This window comes from Anabrus simplex, chromosome 4 (genome assembly GCF_040414725.1).
Source record: "Anabrus simplex isolate iqAnaSimp1 chromosome 4, ASM4041472v1, whole genome shotgun sequence".
NCBI lineage: Eukaryota > Metazoa > Arthropoda > Insecta > Orthoptera > Tettigoniidae > Anabrus > Anabrus simplex.
Genome location: NC_090268.1, coordinates 237,430,091 through 237,442,302, shown reverse-complemented (window position 1 = coordinate 237,442,302; position 12,212 = coordinate 237,430,091).

Sequence of the window (12,212 nt, the reverse complement as noted above, 5' to 3'; positions counted from 1 at the left end):
CGCGCAAAGTCAACGGTGAAGACGTTGCCACTGGTGCCTTCATTGTCTCTTTCAAGTTGTCAGTGTTACCAGAGAAAGTCAAGGTAACAACTTATCGTTGCGATGTGAGGCCGTACATCCCGCCTCCTATGCGATGCTATCAATGCCAGCGATTCGGACATATGGTCTCTCGCTGTTCGAATCAGACTGTATGTGGTACATGTGGACGAGTAGCTCACGGCGCGGAGGAGTGCACAACTCCATACAAGTGCACTAACTGCTCCGGTTTTCATTCTCCTCGGGATCGGAACTGTCCGACATACCTGAGTGAGAAGAAGATCCAGGAGATCAAGACCCTGGATGGTCTTTCCTACCAGGAAGCGCGCCGTAAGTTTAATTCTACGAATACACCTGCCCGTACACTCGACTATAGCTTGATAGCTCAGAGTCTTCCAGGTTCGTCATTTACGACCAAGACACCTGTCCAGACCGCTGCGCCCAAGGCGACTGTTGCTGCTCCCAGCAACGTCGCAAATAGTCAAAGCTCGAAGGGGGGGACCACCCCACCTTCGACCAACCAGAAGTCTGTGCCGGCTGGGAACTGCCAGCCGGCACAGCAAGGGGGGAAGACAAAGTCTCCCCCCCCTAGGAGGTCGACGAAAGTCGTGCCCCAGCCGGCGGAGGCGGCTTCGTTGACCAGGGCTGGGAAACCATCTCCCACCCCGTCTAAACTTGAAAAGAAAAAGGGGAAGAAGAGCGCCCGTCCTGAGCGCTCTCGGACTTCCCCTGCGAAGGAGAAGTCATGCCCTCCACCTGGGGGATATGAATCTGCGCCGGGAGGCACTCCTGCTCCCAAACCTGCGCGCTCTCCTCGTAGGGGACCCCCTCGCGCACGAAAAGCGTCGAAGTTCTGGGCGGCACCCCTGCCATCTTTTGATGACGGGATGGATGTCGCGCTGTCCTCTACATCTACGGATGTAGAACTAGATAGTGTTTAGGCTTACGAGCATTTTGTCGCTCATAACCTAACACTCCTTTTATAGTCCACACTATGGCACTGTTACAGTGGAATTGTAACGGTTATGCAGGCATCTTGCTGAGTTACGTCAGCTTATTAGTGAGTACGCAGCGAGTATAGTCTGTATTCAGGAGACCAATTTCCGACCTGGTCATCACACGGTCTTGAGGAATTTCAAACTATACTCGACAGAACGATACTATGCTCACCGGGCTTCCGGAGGCGTTTGCATTTTTGTACGTTCTGATAGCTACAGCGAAGAGGTTCCATTAAGAACCCCTCTTGAGGCTGTAGCTGTTCGCGTCTCGCTGCCTGCCATAGCAACAGTGTGTAATGTTTATCTTCCACCAGATCAGCATCTGAACATCAATGATGTCGCTGATCTTATGGATCAGCTTCCACCACCCTTCCTCTTATTGGACGATTTTAACGCCCATCACCCCATATGGGGCTCTGAGACGCCTTGCCCCCGAGGAAGAGAGCTGGAAACACTTCTATCAGATCTGGATTTATGTGTTTTGAACACAGGGGAACCAACTCACTTCAGTGTACGTTACGGCACATATTCTCGCATAGACGTTAGTCTATGCAGCCGAACGTTGGTTCCACTGTTTCGGTGGAATGCACACGATGATCTCTGTGACAGTGACCATTTTCCCATCGTTCTTACTTTGTTGAATCATAAACCCGTCGAGGCTCTTCCTCGATGGATTCTTAAACATGCTGATTGGCCAAAGTACACATCACTAGCTGTCTTTAACGATGATGTCAGGCGGACCGTCGGCGAGGAAATAACTTACATCACCCAAGTTATTCTTGCTGCTGCTGCTGAGGAGTCCATTCCGTTTTTCTCGGGGACCCCTCGCCGAAAACTCGTTCCTTGGTGGAACGATGAAATAGCAGCAGCCATCAAAGAACGCCGTCGCGCTCATAAGCGTTACCGTAGACAGCCTACTGTGGCCAACTTGGTAACATTTAAGAAACTCCGCGCTAAGGCGCGAGTTCTTATTCGACAAAGTAAGAAGGCTTCATGGGAGAGATATGTGTCGTCCATGACGTCACATACTCCATCATCTCAAGTGTGGACGAAACTTCGACGATTTTCGGGTATTCAAGGATCATCTGCTGTACCGGGAATTTCCATTGCAGGCAGTGTCGCCACTGATCCCCTCGCGATTGCTAACCATCTTGCTAGTCATTTCGCGGATGTCTCCGGCTCCGGGAATTACAATCCTGATTTCCTCGCTGTGAAGCGAGAGGCAGAACGTCATCACCTTAGTTTTGCCTCTCAATCTTCAGAGGACTACAACGTGCCCTTTACGGAGTGGGAACTCCGCAGCGCCCTAGCGCTTTGCAAGGACACGTCTCCTGGACCGGACAACATCCACAACCAGATGTTGAAGCACCTTAGTGATGATAGTCTACTCTATCTCCTTCGTGTGTTCAACCGTATCTGGATGGAGGGTGATTTTCCGTCTCAGTGGCGAGAGGGCATAGTCATTCCTGTCCTCAAGCCTGACAAAGATCCTAAGTATGCAGGAAGTTACAGACCGATTTGTCTTACAAATTGCCTGTGTAAGCTCTTTGAGAGGATGGTAAATCGCAGACTCGTGTGGTGTCTGGAGAAACAAGGACTCTTGTCCGAGTACCAATGTGGATTTCGAGCCGCTCGATCCACCACAGACCACTTGGTACGCCTGGAGAGCTCTATCCAGGATGCGTTTCTCCGCAAACAGCACTTGGTAGCCGTCTTCTTTGACTAGGAGAAGGCCTACGACACCACCTGGCGATATGGCATCCTTTCAGTCCTGCATCAATGGAGATTCCGAGGTAACTTGCCGGTATTTATTGCGAATTTTTTGTCACTCCGTCTATTCCGTGTCCGAGTAGGGAGGACATATTCGCAATACCACGTTCAAGAAAATGGAGTCCCACAGGGATCGGTTCTTAGTGTCACTCTGTTCGCGATTGCCATAAACGGTATTGTCGCTGCTGCTGGTCCAGCCGTAATACCGTCCCTATATGTGGATGATTTTGCTCTGCACTATAGCTCGTGCAGTATGGCTGTCGCAGAGCGACAGTTACAGCAAGCTATTAGGAGGGTGGAGAAGTGGACCTTAGAACATGGCTTTCGGTTTTCTGCCGTAAAGACCTCCGTTGTCCACTTTTGTCGTCAACGTACACTTCACCCTCATCCTGAGCTTTATCTAGGTAATGTCGTTCTTCCAGTTGTTGACACCTACCGATTTCTTGGGCTCCTTTTTGACAGTAAATTATCGTGGGAGCCACACGTGCGGGAGCTAAAAGTGCAATGCACCAAGAGGCTTAACTTCTTGAAGTTTCTTAGCAGCACTAATTGGGGAGCTGACCGCGTGGTGCTCCTGCGATTCTATCGGGCACACATTTTATCTCGGTTAGACTACGGCAGTGCAGCATATGGCTCCGCAAGACCAAGCGTTCTTGCGAAGCTGAACAGTATCCACCACAGCGGGGTTAGGTTGGCGACGGGAGCTTTTCGTACTAGCCCCATCGCTAGCCTGCTCGCTGAGTCTGGTGTGCCGCCTCTACACCTGAGGCGCCAGCAAATGCTTTTTTCGTATGCTGCAAATTTGCGACAGATGCCACTTCATCCGAGCTATCCCTGCGTATTCAGCAATGGCAACCGTTTGTTGTACGTTGCTCATCCTCGTGCGACGCGGCCGGTTGGGATACGCTTGGATAGCAGTTATGAATTGTTTGACGTACCTTCGATTCCTTGCCTTGTCAGACAACCAAGTAGGGTACCTCCGTGGGTTGTACGACGACCTGAAATCATCCTGGATTTGCACACTGGCCCGAAAGGAGACACGGACCCTTCGATTTATCGGAGGATCTATCTGTCCGTTGTTGGCCGCTATCCAGGTTCAGTCGTCGTTTACACGGATGGTTCAAGGACAGATACGAAGGTGGGCTGTGCGTTCGTTGTCGACAATGATCGGTTTCTTTTTGCTCTCCCGGACACCTGTAGTGTGTACACGGCAGAGCTCTATGCTATCTGTGAGGCTCTGCGGTACGCACTCGACAATGAGCGCCGACACTTTCTCGTGTGTACTGACTCCTTGAGTTCGCTTCAGGCTATTGATACCTGTTTCCCTCGACACCCTCTGGTGCAGCGGATCCAGGACCTGCTGGCCGGGTGTTCGGATGCCGCCACCAGAATTACGTTTGTGTGGCTCCCCAGCCACATGGGCATAGAGGGAAACGAGTTAGCAGATCAGGCTGCCAAGGAGGCAGTTACACTGCCCCCGTTGCCTTTCAAGGTTCCAGCAAGTGATATTCGCTCTCAGCTGAGACATCTGGTTATGTCTCATTGGGAGATGGAGTGGCAGGCCATCCCACTTCCCAATAAGCTGAGAGCGATAAAAGGAACAACGAAGGTATGGAGGACTTCCCTTCGGGCTTCGCGGAGGGAAGCCGTGGTATTATGTCGCCTTCGGATCGGCCACGGTATCTTGACGCACTCCCATCTACTGAAAGGAGAACCCCCTCCGGTGTGTACCTGCGGCGACCATCTTACCGTGGTACACATCCTTACGGAGTGCGTGGACCTGGTCGATCTGCGCCGTAGTATTAACCTTCCGAGTACTATCTCCCTTATCTTGCGCGATGACGAGCAGTCAGCAGACCTCGTCATCCGCTTTATGAGGGATAGCGGTCTATTTTATCGTGTGTAATGATGTCCTTTGTGCTTGTATCTTTGTGTCAATTACGCTCTTATCCTATTGACTTCATTTTAGTTTGTGTTGCGTATTTTAATGTGTTCTTTTAACGTCTAATGTAAAGTATGTATATATATCTGTACTAGCAGGCAATTACTTATTCCATTATCTCCTGAAATTTTTCTTCGTTTGTTCCAAAATAAGGCATTGCGAATTAGATCCACTGATTGTTTTAATTTCATACTCATTTTTCATCGCATTTTTTTAAAACTCTAATCAGTGGCTACGTTTTAAATTTTAACTATCATATGTCATTTCGTCCATCTCGTTCCATTAGGGGCCGATGACCTTCGATGTTAGGCCCCCTTTAAACAACAAGCATCATCATCAGTAATTAGTACACCTAGGTGAGGAACCTCATCGGTTTGCGTTGGCTATGAGTGGCGCCATTGTGTGAGAAACACCATAGGTCTGCGTTACCTTTACGACGTACAATACTTGTGAGTAGTACCTGAATGTTTGGAACACCGTGAGTTCACGCTACCTTTGATTAGTACCGCAACTTGAGAAATACCGTGGTTCTCCTTTACTAGCGATAAGTGCCATTATGCGGGATCATTGACGTAGATATTGGCCCATTGACACAAGCATCAACGATTCAGGACTGGGCTTTGGGAGCAGTCCCTTGGTCAGTAATATTGTTCCACGAACCTGTTATGCAAGCGTAGCAGGGGGAGAGGTGATACTCCCACGTGGCGCGTCCCAGGTGGCGGATAGGGGGGTCCTAACCGGCTTGCCGGCGGACTTGAGGGAAATAAAATACCTCTCGCGGACCAAACACACACCCCCTGTGGGTGGGGGACGCAGACGAATAATACACCCACGGTATCCCCTGCCTGTCGTGAGAGGCGACTAAAAGGGGCGACCAAGGGATGCTGGGATTATAACCATGAAACTCCTTTTGCTTAGTACCATCACGCGTGGAACACCATCGGTCGCTTTTACTTGCGAGTAGTACCACTCTGTTAGGTACTCCATATTTTTGTGATTCGTAGCACTCGAGGGGGGTTCAGTTTGGGTTTCCAGTACACGTGAGTCGTGCCCGTGTGTGCAACACCACGCGTCTGGGCGTTGCCTGTGAGTTGTGCCCGTGTGAGCGACACCACGCGTCTGGGCGTAGCCTGTGAGTTGTGCCACTATATGAGCGACACCGTGGCTCTACGTTGCCAGTGATTAGTACCCACTATGTGGGAAACACCACGGGAATACCGACGCCCGTGATTAGTACACCTAGGTGAGGAACCTCATCGGTTTGCGTTGGCTATGAGTGGCGCCATTGTGTGAGAAACACGATAGGTCTGCATTACCTTTACGACGTACAATACTTGTGAGTAGTACCTTAATGCTTGGAACACCGTGAGTTTACGCTACCTTTGATTAGTACCGCAGCTCGAGAAATATCATGGTTCTACTGTACTCGCGACTTGTACCATACTGAGGGCCCGTAGGCCGGGTTTTTGGACCCCTTTAGACATCAAGCATAATCGATTCAGGACTGTGCTTTATAAGTGGTCCCTTGGTCAGTAATGCTATTATTTATGACCGTTTTTGAGTCGGATCCACTGTTCTTTTGTTTGTTTGTTTCTTGTTTGTTTTTGTTATTTTTTTTTGTTTCATGTCCATCTATTCAGTTTTCATGATTTTTATTTATTTTGGTCAGTGGATTTTTTGATTTTTTGTTGTCATTTCATTTCGTACCATTAGGGGCCGATGACCTCGATGTTAGGCCCCTTTAAACAACAAGCATCATCATCAGTAATATTGTTTCTGGGAATGTTAGGCATTGCGCGTCTTATCCACTGATAATGTCATCTCGTGACACCCGTAAGTTACAGAGGAATCCCGGTGCTGACACATGTATCACCCCAAACAGATGTTCAGAAGGAACCAACAACACTTGTTCCCATGGGATCTTACGTTACATCGTTCTGGAGGAAGTAAACTGCGAAATGCAGGAAATCATTAATTCATTATGCGTTTAGAAGAAACGCCAAATACTAAAGTTAAAGAAAAGTGATAAATCAGTTGAAAATATTCTTACTCAACCAACTTTTAGGTTATAAAACATTTACGTCGTTAAATTCGTTAAAATACAAGTCCACAATATAAAACAAAAAACAGGAAATCTTTCCAATCTGCTATAACTACGACTACAATTACACATCTGTCTACCTACACTTGTCCCATTAAACCAAACTACAAGTGATCGGTGGATCAACGTACCACATAAATAATGTGAATAACAACAAATGAAGTAAAATATATTAACAGGTGACGAATCGAAATAGCATTCGTAGTGTAAATCGTACAAAAATCAACTAAGTGTCAACACACGGCAGTATCATAATATACCGGACACCCGAAAAATCAATCTTAAAGGAAAGAAAAATAAAGAAATATGAACGAAAGTTCATCGAACTTGAAATCACGCGGCTAAGTAGTAGGGATCAGTCTCCATTAGCCAGGTTTCCACGTGGAATAACACTTACATTCATGCCCCTGCTGATGCAACGCTATTATGGGAGCACCTTTTGGCTCTTAAGAATTATGCCGAAACATGGCCTAAATATCACCTGCTAATATCTTCCACACTCGTATCCACTACTGCAAACACCAACATCGTTCAAGTCGATTTACAAAAATGTCTAACGTATGACTTGGCTATGTACAGACGGCGCCCTAATTCTGTCGTTGAGTCAACGTACAGTGTCTATTCATCCTTAAGTTATATAATACTTTTTTTTTTAAATCATTTATTTCTCACAAATAAGAGGATACAGTGTCAACATACAAAAGTAACACAACAAGCAAAGCACGGAATCTCTTATGACAGTATAATGTGCACTAGTCACAAGTCCTTCTGTCCTGATTGTTCTAGAGAGTAGTCATTTCAACTGAGAGGAAAAAATATATAAATAATAAAAAAATAATAATAAAAAAAATAAAAAATAAAAGCCATTGGCACAAAACACATCGCGTGAAAAACACTGCACTATCCACTGCACGACCATTCGACTGTTATAAGGAAACACTCTCGAGTTCCTTAACTTGATGTTGCTCTCTCGATGACACACATTTCAGTAATGTTCGTTTGGCATCTTTTAGAAGACGAATGAACGTGTTAAGGGAGCACTGTTCGTTTGTCTGGACAAAATAAAGATACCCCATGACAAGCCATGTTTGCGCAAATTTCAAGTGCTGCGTACCGAAATCGAGCTCTAAGGCTGCTCTGTAAGCTGCATTAGGATTCGTCGATCCTGTCATCTGTCTGAGTACAGAACAAAACCATTTCCAGATAACTTTGACATTTCCACAGGTAGTAAGTTTATGCCTCTGTGTGTCGACCTCCAGACATTTTTTACAGAGTGGGGATTGGGTGATGTTGTGACGGAATTTTTTATCTTCTGTGGGAATAATTTCGTTTATAGCTTTATATGCGGCTACTTTCCAGTCAGTTGGTATAAGAGGATCTTTAAAATTTCTCCAGATTTCATTCCATTTCCGATTTGGGTACTTCTCCGTGATCTGGGGTTGTGTTTCGTTCGTCTGTAATAGAAGATTGTATATTACTCGTGTAGGAGGAACGTTGTTTCCTGTCACTCGTACCGTATCTATCGCTTGCAGCGCTCTTCTAAAACATCGTGTCGGCACTAAATACTTCGGGTTTTGCTGATGTGTATTCCAAAAGTAAGTATTATGAGCAGCTCCTACTCCCGTCTTCGCAATCATTATCTCTCGCATTAAAAGCGCTTGGCATTTTTCGCCGACTGCTATGAGACCCAGTCCTCCTTGCGCTACGGATTTTCTCACTTGTGACCTTGCTACACGAAACATATATCCGCGCCACAAATAATAACTAATACAGAGTTCAACTCGCTGGCTTATTTTTACCGGCATGGGTAGAATTTGTGCCACATACCACAATTTAGACAAGGCATACAAGTTTATATGCCACACCTTTTGGATGATGTTCAGGTTTCGACTCAAACTGATTGACAATGTGGCGCGTACCCTTGAAACTATGGTTGACCAGTTTATGTCAATATTTTGGGACATATTAGGGGTAAACACTAATCCCAAAATCTTAATTCTATCTTTAAGTGGTATGGACGCAAGTGTCATCTCTTGTGACCAGCTACCAAGCGGTAGTATCTCGGATTTTTGATAACTGACTTGGGCATTAGAGGCTTTCTCGTAAGTTGTTATTATACTCTTCAACTGTGGGGTAACGGTTGGTGTCTGCAGTAATATGGTGACGTCGTCAGCATAGGCTGCAACCGTGAACAGGCTCTGGGGGTTGGGAATCGTGCACAGTACAAAGTGGACTGCCCGAATAAAGGGCTCGATACTTAAAGCAAAAAGAGTCATTGAGAGGGGACATCCTTGTGGTACCGATGTTTTAATTGGAATTGGTCTGGAGAAGAGTCCATTAAGAAGGATTCGAGAATGCGCCGAACGATACAGGGTTCGAATAAGATTGCATATTGCGGTTGGGAGACCCAAGCGTTGCAGCACTGCTAACAAGTACCCATGGTGCACTCTGTCGAAAGCTTTTCGGAAGTCCAGGTTTAGAATCGCGCCCATTTCAGTTGGTTCTGCTTCAAAGTGTAACACTGCATTCCTTACTGCCTGTAGGATGTGGGTAATTTTCCTTTCGGGTATAGCACATGTTTGCCCTTCTTTGATGATGTTATTAAGGTAGGGACGTATTCTTTTCGCCAGTATTTTCATGAAGATTTTGTAATCGGTGTTGAGGAGTGTTATCGGGCGGAAATCCGATACAGTTCGTGGTGCGGCGACTTTGGGTATAAGGATTATAATGCCTTCATTAACGCCTGTGCAATCTTGTAGATTGGCGAACAATAGTTGCATTAGTGTTAAAAGGGTTGTTTTCAGGATGTCCCAGTACTTTTTGTAGAAAAGGTAAGTCAGACCATCAGGGCCGGGAGCTGATCTCTTACTGGCCGATCGTAGGGCCTCGAATAGTTCACGTTCTTCAATTGGACGGAGGAGCTGTTGCCTATCATTATCATTGAGTTGTTGATCGACGAAAGACAGAATGTTCGTTTGATCTAGCGGGGAATTCTCACAGTCCCGGAACGTTTCGCGGAAGTATTTCTCAGTTTCATTTAGACAGTCTTTAGTAGATAAGAGTCGTCTGTTGTCATCTGTATGAAGAGTAGATATTACTTTGCTCTTCCCGTTCCTTTTTTCATGGGCTACATGATAAAGCTGAGCTTTTTCTTCTGCTAAGGGTGAATTAGAACACGAACGAACTAAGGAACCCTGTAGGATGTTCTCCTGAATAGCTGTTATTCTTCGTTTAACTGCGGCTATGTGACTGTTTACGTTGTAACCTGCCTGTTGACGCTCCAGAAGGTCAGTTAGTATAGTGTAGTAAGAGTGCAGAGTTTTCCGTCTGTTACGTGCTTTTTCTGCTCCATGTTTCTTAAAGAAGGATTGAATCGCCGGTTTAACCTTATGCAACCACTTGTGTACAGTTAACGGTCCCTGTTGGGTGAGACGACTGAGCATATTTGACCACATCTGTTGAAAGCTCTCTTTCACTTGCTCGTCATCAAGCAACGCATTATTTAGTTTCCAATATCCCTTCCCGATAACAGGTATTCTCCTAGTGGTACGAATCTTCAGTAGGACAGCGTGATGATCACTGAAGGGTAATATTTTAACACTGATGTCATGTACATGCGGTGCTAGGTCTCTGTTAACGTAAAATCTATCAATTCTAGAAGCCGCTGTTCCTCGGAAAAATGTAAATTGTACGAAATTGCCATGTTTACTTTCCCATCCATCACGAAGCTCTAAGGCCTGACATATCCTTTCAAGTGCAGGAGAAGGGTTGAATTCTCCTCTCTGGTCTTTGGCGTGTAAAACACAATTAAAATCCCCACCGAAAATTAAGTCTTTGTAGTTATGTCGTAAATAGAATGGTAAGTGTGTGGTCAGAAATTCCTCTCGCTCGTGACGACGATGTGTTCCAGAGTGCAGGTAGATGTTTATGTACAGTGTGTTATCTTCTGTTAATATCGACGTGATCCTCCCACTAGGGTGTGTTTCACAAAGTTTAATGTGTAATCCAGATCGGTATATAATTGCAGTACCTCTCGAGTCTTCCCCAGGATTGGCAATATACTGGTAATTATTCCCCAGGTAAGGCAAAGTAAAGACGTTAACTTCTTGTAGGAAGAGGATATCGATGTCATAATCTCTAATAAATTCTTGTAAGAGGACCTGTTTGCTGCGACTTCTCAGGCAATTTACATTAAGTGATGCTACGGTATGAAGAAGTAGAATGCTAAAGGAAAAGAACACAGCGCCAATCATAATGATGTGTTTGAAGATGGAGACGAGTGCTGAAGTTATTTATTCGGAACATGTTTGATAATTTTAGTGACTTTCTTTTTGCCAGTGTCATCTACCGGCCGCTTTAACCTAGGATCCCGTTGGCTAACTGGAGGTAGTTTTGTTTCCGTAATTTCCATTTCTTCCACCGACGGGGGTCCCTCATGTTCGAAGGTCGGTGATATAGTATGCTCTTCCCTACTTTGCATATTACTGTCTTTGACGGATGTTGGCGGTGTCAATACATCTCCGCCCTCTGTGTCCATATCCGGAGTTATTGGAGGGGGTAACTGGTTATGATTTGTTTCTTGGGGTAGCTGTGCTGGCCGTACGGCATCTGACTCGAGCGTAGTTAGCCTTTCCGGTTGCGGTATTTGATGACTATGATCAGAATTGTCGTTCTCAGTTATCTGATCCCCCACCTGTTGACCTAATAACTCTGTCTCCCTGTGAGTCACAGAAGTGGCCGGCATAGTGTTCGGGTGATCATGTTGTGTTTCCTGTGTAGCTTCATGTAAGTCACTAGGTGATGAACTGTGTAAGTTGTCTTCAGGAGTCAACTGCGTAGCTTGCAGCGGACTGCGCTGTGTCGGCAGTTTCCCACTGGCCAAGGTCGCCCAGGTAGGACTAGCAGGCTGTTCGCTTAGCTGGACAGGTTGTTTACGTCGTGGGCATTGACCCCGTAAGTGTCCCACTGCATTACAAGACGAGCACGTAGTAGGCTGATTTTCGTAACTGATCAGGGCTTTATGCCCACCAATATCTAAGTAAGACGGTATATGTTGCTTTAACATTAGTCGAATTGCTCGTACACCATTATGAACCTTGTACCGGAAACCTGAGCTCCACGTTTCATCCTGAATCGAAAAAATTGTCCCATATTTACTAATTTGTTCCACAATTATTCTATGAGGTACCTCCATCGGAAGATTAAAGATTCTCACCAACTTTGTACCTAGTCCCGCAGAATCAATAGTCACTTTGCTACGGAACCCATTACTGTGTAAGAAGGAGTGCTCACCTGCATAATCCTGTAGCAGTTTTTCAGTTGTTTCCTGCTTCTTGCATTTTATGTACACTTGCCGCGATATACC